Source organism: Ambystoma mexicanum, chromosome 3p (assembly GCF_040938575.1).
Source record: "Ambystoma mexicanum isolate Mex_15411 chromosome 3p, UKY_AmexF1_1, whole genome shotgun sequence".
Classification (NCBI taxonomy): domain Eukaryota; kingdom Metazoa; phylum Chordata; class Amphibia; order Caudata; family Ambystomatidae; genus Ambystoma; species Ambystoma mexicanum.
Genome location: NC_090925.1, coordinates 992,045,459 through 992,058,439, shown reverse-complemented (window position 1 = coordinate 992,058,439; position 12,981 = coordinate 992,045,459). Strand labels below are relative to the sequence as shown.

General features: G+C 40.1%; 1 protein-coding gene across 3 annotated transcripts in view; it reads right to left on the bottom strand.

Moving 5' to 3' along the window:
• NCOA6 (nuclear receptor coactivator 6) overlaps window positions 1-12,687 on the bottom strand; it is a 1,612,994-nt gene extending 1,600,307 nt beyond the window's left edge. For 2 of the 3 annotated variants that reach the window (XM_069652283.1, XM_069652284.1), the window contains exon 1: window positions 12,463-12,687. The gene's annotated coding sequence lies outside the window, so the exon portion shown is untranslated. The remainder of the gene's footprint in view (window positions 1-12,462) is intronic. The other variant, XM_069652285.1, reaches the window with a different exon arrangement.
• Between the last annotated feature and the right edge of the window lie 294 nt (window positions 12,688-12,981).

Below are 12,981 nucleotides of genomic sequence, written 5' to 3'. Positions count from 1 at the left end.
AAACTTCCCTATTTTGTTTATAAGCAAACGCTCGAGCACTACGCGTGTTTAACAACCATCGGCATATTCGCATTAGCAATAGAAACAGGACTTCTGGTTTCATTCTATGTATGCGATACAAATTAGTCATAGAAAGGACTGAAAAATCCGTCCGTTTGCAGTTAACTACTACTGAAATAATAGAATGGCAAAAGTTTCTGTCTTTAAAGATGTAAAAGAATGAAAAACCTATTCTTGAATAGTAGAAGAGGTGTTATTTGCAAATGTTTTCACTAAATGTGTCAAACACCTTAAGTAAAGAGTGACCATATATGTCATATCGTTAACAACGGCAGGATGTTTTGTTCCACTCCCTACAGTATTGTTTAAAGTAAGGTGGACATGAAGTTATATTGTTAACATTAGGACTCCTTCTCAACTGGAACTTCCAAATAGTGGAAAACAGTTAATTTTATTGTAAAATGCAGGTCTAATTGAAAAACATATTTTGTTATATTGCCTTGCAGAATCAAATAGCACTGAAGTGCATATACAATTCATTTTGCTTCAACCAAATAGTGCTGCATAGGGTGGGTAATCACCAAAAAGACTACCTAATGCATTGATTCCATTCCTCTTTCAGATTAAGCCCATTTACGTAGCTTTGGGTGTGCTAGAACCACCATTGTTCTCTTTGTGACAATTTTACTGTGGTATTTGCTTTATCTGTACCCCAGATTTTTTCTAAAGCCCACCATTTCAAGTCATCACAACTGTGATTTAACTCAATGTAATACATAGCTAGTGGTGCACTCATCTGTTTGTTCCTTATTTTGGATTTGTGCTCTGTTATTCTCAGCTTCACTGCACGGGATGTTTTGCCTATGTAAGTCTTTTCACACAGGCATGTTATCTCATAGATAACATTGTTACTATTTCATGTCGTATGGTTTTTCAACAGCCAATTCCTATTGTTGATATTAATACTTGTGCACGCTGAGGTAGAGCCACAATTACAACATCCTCCACAAGGGTAATGACCTGTAATGGGAGGCATCCCCCACATATTGACAATTTTAGGTTGTTTTTCTTGTATACAGCTCTTATCTGCTTTTGAAACTCATTCTTTTAGATTTCTACCTTTTTTTAAGGCGTACATGGTTTTTTTAAAAAGTTGGAATGTTCAGTTGTAATAGGTGACAGTGTTTCGATAAAACTTTCCTCATTTTATTGTGCTAAGTATTATAAATCAGTGCAAGACCGACGTTCATTCTTAGTTTTTATATTCAATAGTTTTTCTCTATGTAGGTGTTGTGCTCTTTCTTTAGATTGTCTCACTAATTTGGTAGGATAGCCCCGGTCCTTGATTGTATAGCAAAATCTTCCACTTTTGAGCAGTTACGTCTCGCTCTCAAACCCTGTCCGTAAGGAATATTAGACTGTAACACCCAAGAATGAAAGCTGCTATAATGCAGGATAGTATTTCTATATGAATCCTTTCTATATAGATCCACTAATAGTCATCCCTAATCTTCCTTAATTAGCAGATCCAAAAATGGAATTTGCTTACTGTTAAATTGCATCGTGAAATGCAAATTGGGATTGAGATTATTAATCCACTGGAGAAACATATAATGGTCGCCTTTTTTACTATCCCACACTATGAGAATGTCGTCAATGTATCTTTTGTAGAACTTGAGAGCTTCTCTAAAAGGGTTTGTATCAGTCATTATATTAGACTCCTTATAGTTTCACATGTATAATGTGGCATAATTGGGGGCGAAAGCTGCCCCCATCGCCGTACCTTTTTTTGCGTATAGTAGGAATTCTTGAAACTAAAAAAAGTTCCTGTTAAGTGCCATCTCTAATAGTTCAACCAGAAAACTACTAGGGACTTTACCTGTATATTCTCTTCTTTCTATAAGGTTATTCATAACCATAAGGGATTCCATCTGGAGAATATTAGAATATAAAAGATTCCACATCTAACGTGATGAGGATATCTGAACCAGAGTCATGGGGTAAGTATTCTATTTCCCTAATGACGTCTGTGGTATCTGCCAAATAAGTCATGGTCTGTTTAGCTAGCGGTTTGCGGAAGAAGTCTAAATATTGCCCAATTGGTCCCAAAATAGATCCGCAGAGTGAGACAATTGGTCTGCCCGGGGGATTTTTGGAGTCTATGTACTTTAGGCAAAATATATTTTAAAAAAAAGAAAAAAAATAATAATTTTAGATGGAGTCAAGAAAGCTAATTCTTTTTTGGTTAGGATATCTTTTTCCATTGCTATTGTCCAGAGTCTAGAAATGTCTCTTAGTAAAGTTTGAGTGGGGTCTCCTCTTAGTTTTACATAGCATTCTACATTATCCAATTGTCTCATGATTTCTTGCTTTTATTTTGTAGTATCCCACACTACTACTCCTCCTCACTTATCTGCTTTTTTAATTACAACAGATTGGTCTTCTTTTAAGGTTTTTAGGACTTGCCAGTCAGCTTTAGAGAAGTTATAACTACAATTGTATATATTATCTCTATTTTTTTACATCGTAGATTTGGTTGAAGTTCTGCAAAACAGCTTTTTCGAAAAGGGTGCAGTCTCTTTAGAGATCATTTGGCAAGTGGGAGTAAATAAAGATTTAGGTTTACAAGGGGTATTAGTTTCATTCTGTTGTATACCTGCATTTTCTGTTCCAAAGATATGTTTGAGTTGTATTTTTCGGAAAAAAGAGCATAGCTCAATTTCAACTTCCATACAGTTTGGATTCCTCGTGGGTATAAATGAGAAACCTTTCTCCAGAATAGACACTTCTTCTGTAGTTAGAACCTTATTGGAAATGTAAAACGCAGACGGAGTCTCTATCGTCTGTATGCCCGCCTGCACGTTTTGAAAAGATGGGGAAGCTTGATCTTAAGGGGGGGGGACGTTTTTGAGGTGGATAAGGCTGTGGTTGCCCTTGAGGTGCAAACATTTGGGAATAACCATATGGAGCATATTGTTGTTTAAAATGTTGATGACCCCCTCCTTCCTCGAGGATATCCTCTGTTTCGTGATCTGAAATTCTGTCGATAGCCTCTCATCCCTCTATGGGAATTGTCCACATCATCTGATGGTGTATAAGAGAAAGTTACTCTTTCTCCACATGTAGATAGGCCTAGTGTCTGTCTGGATCTTTGCAGTGAATAGGGCCTTGATATTCCGCACTCAGATAGCGATAAGCTCCCTCTTTAGAGAACATTTTTAGATCTTTTACCAATTTTTCAAATGTTTTAATAGTAGTACTTTTAATGAATTCATTGACCTGTTTTTCGATTATTTCCAGCTTATCTTTAATATTTAGAATAGTCGTGTCAGTAGCAAAGGCCAGTTCTGCTTTCTAAATTTCTTCTTCTATTAAGCCACTTTTCTTCAGTGCTGTATTAATTGTGAGAAGCAGCCAAACTCTACTACATTTAGTCGCTAATCCTGAAAAGGAGCTCTTACACTTCATCCTCTACAAAAAGACATGGCTCATTACGAACGAGCAAGCCTAACAGAATAATATTCTTTTTCCAAGTATTCAGTAAGGAGACGACTATGCATCTCCGTCCTGAATTTCTTTTTCTTCAGTCTCAGAATACTAGCGCTTGTGATGTTCAAATAGTCACCTGTAACATTATCTACTTGTAACTTATCAAAAAAGGAGAGAGCTTCTATAGCTTCTGCTAATTGTTCCTCACTGAAAGACACTGAATCTGATGCGGTCATCTTGTGAGACCCAACAAGTACTAACCTGTTGCCCTAGCTTTGTGCAATGTTCCTCTAATAAAGAGAGGGTAAAAAATAAAAATAAATAAATAAAAATTTTAAAAAACTAAAGCTCCCACACAACAAAATATCCAATCTAAAAAGGTGGGAATCCCCTTTGTTGGCATCTGGGGTTAGAACTATCCAATACAAGCCTGGGATGATGTTACATGGAACAAAATTACTCAATTACTTATTTCTTGAAAGATAGAGGAATTCAATGCGGAAAGACAGGGATTGGGGGAACAGTATGGAAGATAAAACCAAAATTGTTTTGTCGTAAACTTTTTCCATTTTATTAAACATGTTCTAATATAAAAACATCAAATACATATATGGTTTAGTGTAGCATAATTCCAGCATACAAAAATGTTTACATTCAAACTTCTATTTTATTTAATTTTCATGTAAACATCATACATATAGCTTATGCTAAGCCTCAAACCATCTAATCTACAAATCAATATAGAGAACCATCTAATTGTCCAAATTTCCATGTGCAAAATAGCAGAGACGGTGCAAATTACGCAAAAATATAAACCGCTTGAGAAACCAACCCAGAAACTTTGCTAAGGAATCTGGGGAACTAACCAGCACTGTACTTTCCCAACCTGAAGGCTGAGCACGCATAATCCCACACGAACAGGCGAAAGAAGGAGACCAGAAATGCCAAGGTGAGGCCTAATGAGATGACGAAGACCCCTCCAGAAGATGAGAACATGTTATGTTTCAAGGAACCCATATTATGGGAAAACACTGCCACAAATCGAGAAAGCCAATCCCAGGCAGAATCCATGGCCCAGCTGGAACCCTAGACCGACAGGGACAACGAGGGAACACGTGACCACTCATCCCAAACAGACTTACCAAAACGCAAACAGCAAACCTCCAACACTGCCATTATCTGTAAGTGGCCAATCTGTGCAGGGACAGTGGACAGGGCTTACCACCTATTTAAGGTCTTCCCTACGCACATACACATCCTGGCTGGGGGAGATATAACAGGATTCACTAGGGAAAGCTGGCCAAATCAGAACAGGAAGTGTGGGTTGTCCGGGTGAGGTCATAGGAGGTGATGGACCAAGAGACCAGCAGGTGGGAGGAAGGAGAAGTGAAATGTGGAAGAGTTTATTGCAGACGGAGAGGCTTTGGTTTTGTGAGGTTTTTCTGTACTGCAGTTTGAGTGCGTGTGTTTGTGGGACAATGGAGTAGAACACCCAAGTGCAAGGCGTGAATGTGACTGAATGGTACATGGTGGAAGAAGGGTGTCTGATTCATTGGTGGGAGGCGAGGAGTAGTGGTGTGGAGGGCAATGTAAATGTTGTTTGAATGCCACATCTTTTTTGTGTTATTTGGTTACATAGTAAACCTTCCACATAACTATGAAATATTGAAAGAGAAGAACATGGCATCACAGTAGCACTTGATAACATTCACAATTAAAAGAATAGAATCACTCAATTAAGAATTATTAAAATTACTCAACAACTGTTACAGTCAATTCATACATACAAGGTGTATACATAGCAAATCCATATAAACGATTTTAAAATTAGGATCTCGGAGTGCTTACAGCTTGCAGTTAGAACCTTTACATACATCTATAGCAAAAATGGTATACAGATAAACTTAAAAGTTCCTTTGTAAGTGCACATATAATCACCTACAAGATTAAAAACATTTATAAAATTAATTAACGCAATCGAGAGTGCCAACGAGTCTCCCCTCATCGTCCATGCCCACAAACATTTAGAGTGCATAGCCGGTTGTGTGTAGAAATGTGTTATTTTTTTAAATATGAATGTAAGTTATTCAGTACTTTACAATTTAGAACCCATAACAGTTTCTGTGTCCTGTATCTGACACAGTCTCTAGGTCCACTGCTCATAGGCAAGCACATTCCTAGGGTCCTAAAACATCAATGGTGAACAGTTTAACCTAGACCTTTAAAAAAAATAAAAGCAAATGCTGAATTTTTGCAACAGAGACTAATCAAATACACTAGGGGAATCAGACAGACTTACTGAATTCTCCACAAATCATGATCATATCCAAAAACCAACAAAAGGAAACCGCCATCCCGTGGCCAACGGAAATGGGATCTGCACCATCACCATCTAAGGTAGTAAAAAATCTGGGAGTCCTGATGGACAACACCCTAACCTTAGAACCGCAAATAAACGCAACAGTCAAGAAATGCTTCTTCCTCCTCCACACGGCAAGAAAAATATTCCTCTCCTTCACACACAAAACACTCACCATCGTCGGCCTCATCATGTCAAGCATCGACTATGCAAACAGCCTCTACCTCGGTATACCGGAATACCTACTGAAGAAGCTACAAAGGATCCAAAACACAGCAGCCAGACTACTCCTCAAACTATCCAGAAGAGACCACATCACCCCGGCCCTAAAAACACTACACTGGCTCCCAGTAAAACAGCGCATCATCTTCAAAACAATCAGCGGACAAGGAGCAGAATTCCTACAAAAGAAAGTAACAATCTACAAGCCAACGAGACCGCTCAGGTCAACCAATGAAATCCGACTGGAACAAAAACCTTACATCAAGAAGAAACTCGGAGGAACCGCTTTCTACCACCTAGCCGCGAAAACCTGGAACAGCATCCCAAAAATAATAAGGAACACCAAAGATCACCTCAAATTCAGAAAATTACTAAAAACCTGGCTCTTCAAAACCAGAGACTAAAACCGAAACAATAAGACAAATGACTCAACAAAAAGTACCTTGACACAGGGGTCCACCTGCGAGACCCAGGGAGACGGAGGCAACGACTCCAGCCAACCCTCACCATCCCCCATCACCCGTACAGCCACAACTAGGTACCACGAGCTGTGGAACGGACAAGACACAACTAATCACCACACAAACGGAAGTATGGACACTAGCAGCTGCGCTAGTCATGTGGGGGGGTGAGGAGCATGCAAAGTTATTAAGGGAGCGGGCGGAGGGGACAGCTAAATCCTCAAACGGCCTTGAATGGAGAAAAAAAAAAAAACGAGCACGTACCTCCTGAGGCACAGGGTGTACAAGCATCCCGTCGTGTAAGATTACACGAGCCCAACCGGCTCAATCCAGGATAGAGATGCCAACTAACCAATACCACTAACAACTTCCTTCTCTGCATACACCTCTCAAACTCCAAACCAAACGCAACCACAAACCTCCAGCACAGCAAACCGCACGAACTTCACTACACTGCAACAACAAAACAAAAACACACATAGACTCGCACATCAGCACACGACGACTACCGGCCGCATACACCCCAGGCCCAGCCGACGGAACCACCGGGCTGAGGCTGCCAACAGCACATCACTGCAATCTTGCACTTTTCCAGCCTCCACCCACTAACCCACCCCTCCCTCCCTCTTTCAGAGCCGCCAGAGCGCCAGGGGACCACTCCGGTGGTGATAGTGCGCGGTACAAATGACCTTTAACATTAACATTAACATACTCCTTATATAAATATATATTTCTGGATTGAATCCCAAGTAGTAACGTTATTCCATTCTCCTTATTCTTTTTTTTTTTGTTAAAGTTGGCCAAGCTCCTGTTCAATGGAAGCTTCCTTCACATGATTGAACACAATCTTCTACATGTACATCGCGATTCTCTAGATATACTCCTCCCAACATATTAAAAAGACAACATTTTCTCTCCATCTTGATTTTAAAATGCAAACTCCATACCAGCGAATCACTCGATAGTCCTAGAACAAACCTCCATAGACGTCCTTTCATAACCTCGAACCATCTCTAAATATTTGTTTGGATGTAGCAGTTTTAGTCCATACATTAGTTTGGTACGACTTTCTGTTTGTAAAAGCGAAGTAGAGGCAACATGGGGAAGCAAAAAAATCTCACAAGAATTAATTTCATTTGTATAATCATGGCCTCCGATGTCACAATAGCCATTTTCTCAACAGAAGAAATAACACATTTTGTTGCAAATGTGTAACCAACAGATACTACCGACACTACTTCCGAAATTCACAAAATGTTTATACTCCATACATAATTACTTAAAAGCTTTTCTTTTTTACTAGAATTAATCTCCAGGAAATTCTCTTTGGCATATTTACCCACAGCATCTAGGGATCTTTGTACACCAATTTGGGTTTGATCAAAAAAAGAATGATATCATCTGCATATAAGAGCCACCCAACTGTCAAAAAGCCCAGACGCAGGGGCAAAGTAATAAGTGTACCGAATGCCATTGCAATGTCAGAAATATATAAATTGACTAGGGCAGGGGCAGGTACACATCCCTGTCTTACTCCTACCCCAACATTGATTTTCTTTGTGAGAGCTCCAGCCGCATTTCACCTGACACTTATTCGACTGTGTTGATATAGCTATGTAATCATATTTAGAAGGCCTTTGGGAATACCCATAAATTGGAGTCTGTGCCATAGACGCTGCCGATCAACTTCATCAAAAGCAGCAGACATATCAAGGCAGGCCACAAAAATCGGCATGTCTTTCACAGAGGGCCTTTTTAGTCAGTAAAGTGAAAAGCAAGCCATTCAAAAGGGATCCAGACCCTTTTCTGAAGCAGGTTTGCCTCACATCATAGATATGGTGCTTCTCTGCCCAATCCGTCAGATCTTTTAAAGTAAGTGAGGCAAAGATCTTTCCAATTGGAATCAATGACGGCGATAGCTATTTGGCTCATTTCGAGGACCCATCTTATAGATTGGTACTACTGCTGACTGCCAGAACACTGGAAGTTTATTGAATTCGACTATTTCTAGAAAGGGGGAATACAGAATATCAGCCTATAGATCTGGATAATTTTTCACTACTAGATTTGATATACCATCTGGGCCGAATGCCCATGAATTATTCAGTTTCATAATTTGGTCCTTAATATCCTGCAGACCCCACGGGTACGTCCACTTATTTGCTTCCCTAGAATTGACCAGAGACAATGTCTTATGTGTGGCAAATATACTCAAAAAGTGGGATAACCAGCTATCTCCACAAATCCCAATGTTATGCAGGGATCTCTGTTATCCCTTCAACCCATTCAGAATCCACCAGATAAGTCTGCTGTCAGAATCCACCAGACACTATGCCGTCTGCATCTTAGTAGTAGCTCTTGATTCTGTCTAATAAACTTCCCAAATGTATATGACCAAAGCCAATTTTTATAAATTGGACTTGCTCCTATTAGCTCTGCTGTTCTCTCTACAGAACCTGCAACCGTGGTTTTTATGATCATTCGGTTTCTCAGTCTCAATTCACACTTGTCTCTTATCAAGCAGTCAAAGTCTTGCATATGGTAAGGTCTCACTGGCCCTTCACACAACAAGTAGAAACTATACCTTTTTCCAACTACACCTTCCAAATAATCATGTCTTTCTACCCTGCAGTACATAGGTTGGTTGTGATTGCTCTTGAAACGTATTTCTCCCGTGTAAGTGGTACACGAGAATCATGGTATTCCAGGGGACATGATACGCTTGAGAGGGCAGGCTTGGTGGAGTCTGGATGGGGGAGAGAACATGCACTGACGAAGTTGAGTAGAGGAAAATGCAAGCGGAGGGGGCCAGCAAGGAGGTCAAGGTGACACTAACGGATACAATCAACAGTGAGGGCAGACAGGCAAGGTTGCAAATAGGGACATATCGAGCCAGCAAAGTTTGTATTCAATAGAATAAATTATCAAACAGAACATCAAATGCATGCAACATATTTAATATGTACCTAACCTCACTACAGAAAAATAGAAGAGCCTGCAAAGGAATTATTATGAGTCCAGTTCACACTGCTGTTGGCGGTGTACTAGTACTGAAGGATAGAGGAAGCAGCAGATATACGACGGGTCATGTCAGTGAAGGGGCACACACATGTAATGAGGTCCACTGTTCAATGGCAGGTACGTGGGCACTGGGCAACGGGGCTGAGGAAGGCCTCAATGGGAAAGGGATGGCAATACATTGTTTTTTATTATTATCTGTTCTGACTTGCGATGTGCAAATCTTTTGCAAAGTAAAACAACCAAAAAACTATTCATCATTCAAATATTTCACATTACAGAATTCCAAATCACAAAAATAATTGATAGCATCCACAGAACAACTACATCAACAATATAAAATAGACATGGTCGCTTTTTGGCTATTCCTGTTACAAAGTACTATCATCAAAAAACAGTTCCTCGCCTTTTATATGGAGTCGAAACAGGCTTGCTCCACAATTTATGGGATACGGTCGAATCCCTAATATGGAAGAGGATTCTACTCATACCCCAAGGAATTCCCATTTCAGTTCTAAGGCAGAAGGTTGGTCTGATCTCCCTACGAGCCCAAGCAGGTTGGAACAAAAATGCAACTATGTAAAAATCTCTTATTACCTCCTGAAAATTGTGCCTTTTTTGCCCTAAAGGTTGAGTTCGATCAGAACTCATGTAAAGCTCTACTCGAGTGGAAACATAAAATTACGGATTTATCAGCTGTATACAACATCTCTTATGATGAGCTTAAAGGTTCTCTGGATAAACAACCGGGCCTCGGCAATAAATGATCACCTTTTCTATCATCTCAAGCATGAAATAATGCATTTCCCTTTTACTTGCTAAAACATCCCGAGACCCCACAGATATTTGATGATGCGTTTTAAACTGAATTTATTTTCAACTGGAGAAGTCTTTGGAGCAAGCGAAAATGTCCCAAGGAATTTACGCTGTTGTAGATATTGTGCCAAAGATGTTGAAACATTGCACTATCTTGTAATTGTGTGCACTGCTCTAAAGTGCAGAGTCTTTAAACTTGCTTGATTTGTTTTAAATTAATCTTTTTCTAAATACTGAAATGTTTTGGATAAGGATTTTAAATAGTAATGAAATTAGATATAGCACTTTTAAAATATGTGGAATTGATTTTAAATTGAGTGATTGAATTTCTATTTGTGTATTCTTATTTTTATCAATTAATCGCTAATTTTATTTCAAAAGGTTTTCTATGTAAACCATGGGCAATTAAATAAAACAGATTAATCTTATAATACCTTTTACCATTTTAAATTCACCTAGTCAGTCATAAATTCAGTTGTTTCAAAAATCTAACCACTGCAAATGTTAAGGCAGGCTCTTCTCCACTTATCAAAATCGCCCACCATTCTTCCGGCATCAGGGCTCGGAATTGTTTCCATCTCCTTTTGTTCCTGGCAAAATCTGCAGCCACACTCTTCTTCGCTCACCTTAAACCCGAGTTGGGGGCATATTAAAACAAAATCTCAAGAATATACTCCTAGACTCAGGGCTGGGATATTTCCTAAGATAACGTGGGACACAATTCAAAGCTTTAATTTCCCCCTCTTAAATTCTCAAATACCTTATATCCTTCACAATATTACACTGTGCGAATCCAAACAATTGCACAGCATTTGTCTTTTCCCTTACCCTGGGTAATTAAGCAATATATCTACATCCATGACCACACCAGAAACTATATGCAAACATTCACTCTCCCATTTGTTCGCAAATTCATCCTTAAAAAAAACAATGCGTCTTTTAAGACATAAAACAAGGAATGTTCCTAAGCGTGGAGTCATTTCCTATACATAGACAGTTTTTTCCCCATAATACAATCTTTTGCAAGGATAACAAACCTAGTTCATGGCGTAAACCATGGACGGGATAACTCCTACGCACTCTCAAAATGTGTTCCCCAATAATCCCTTCCAATAAAAGCCACACTGCATGGCTCGAAGGCCAAACAGCGATAGATATCAACTCTCGCCAGTACAGTATTTTGCATTCCTCCTTATGTTATTTTAAGGTTTGTGACGTGCCAGCTTGCTTTGCAGTGGAAAACCGCTCCGAAGAGGGGGTTTGGTGAAAAGGGAACGAGGATACAGGTAAGAGACAGCGACAAATGACAATGCAAGAACGCACACATGAAACCAGAATTAAAACACAAAGGAGCAGATAGAAGATCACAAACAATGAGAAAATGTCCATAGTGTAAGAAAGAAAGCTACTTGTTAGGTCAGCCTTGTTGCAGTAGAAAGTGATGTTCAACAAAGTGCTGTCATGGGGAAAGTTATTGGGCCAAGCACCCATATATTGCTTAAGCAACTATGTATTCGTCTATCCCTTAATAAAGGTTTTTGGAAAATGAATCACAGATCTGAGACAGTAAAATGTGAAGTCGTAAATTAGGAAATGGAGAAGCATTCACAAGCGCAAGCAAAGCAGCACTGGTGTGTTGTTCACACTTGTTTGATTCTGATTTCAATTACATCACATGTTTAGCTCTCCCTACGGTGTGATCTGGCATTTTCTAGACTGAATTCACATATGCTAGTAACTCTGTGATCGGGAATCAGAGGTTAACATGGGATGTTAACTGAACAAGTAAGTGCAAATGCTCTAATTAGCATCATGTACATTCCCATCCCGAAGAGAAAAGGCAGCGCCAACCGCAATGAGTGGATATGACTGAAGAGAGAACGGCAAGGAAAGAGAAATTGCAGCCGCTGCAGGCCGCAGCTGAGGACGGACCAACCCGCAGAGGTCCCCAATCTCACACGGCTCGACTTGGCATTTATGGAAATGGCTTTGTTCAGCCCCGATAACCTCCAGCAACAACAACCTTAGGGGATGTAGCCCTACCCTCATCCTCCCAATACCTCAGTCACCAGCCGAGGCGACCGGCCCGCTACTCACCTGGCATCGACTTCTATATCCTGCAGTGATGCTGGCATCTCCTCCTACTAGATCCTTGCAACCAGTTCCCAGGTTAGGCAGATCCAGGCCTTCGCCGCTGCAGGGGGCACTCTCCCCAACTAGGGTCTAGTCCCAGCCAGCACAGTTCGTGGGCGGACCTCTCCCCTGACAGAGACAGGCGTCGTACTGCGCGCGCGCCCCACAGACACTCTGTTGCCAGACCTGCTCTCTACTCCTCCTCCACCAAGACATTGACTCCTCCCCAAGTAGGCCGGGGAGATGAAACATTTTTTTTGTATCTTTATTGAAAACATCAATCTTTATTTAAACAATTTGATAAAACGTGTATAGTTTACAGTTGACCCGAGATCTAAAATGCCAGCTGTTCTGTGATTATGTTGAAGTTTGCCTCTCTGAAAGGCACTGCCCAAACTATGCCAAGGTTTTCCAGGCGCCAAAACCATTCACGATTAAGGAAGCTGAAAAGCACAAGCGAGGTTTGCTAAATGCTAAAACCTT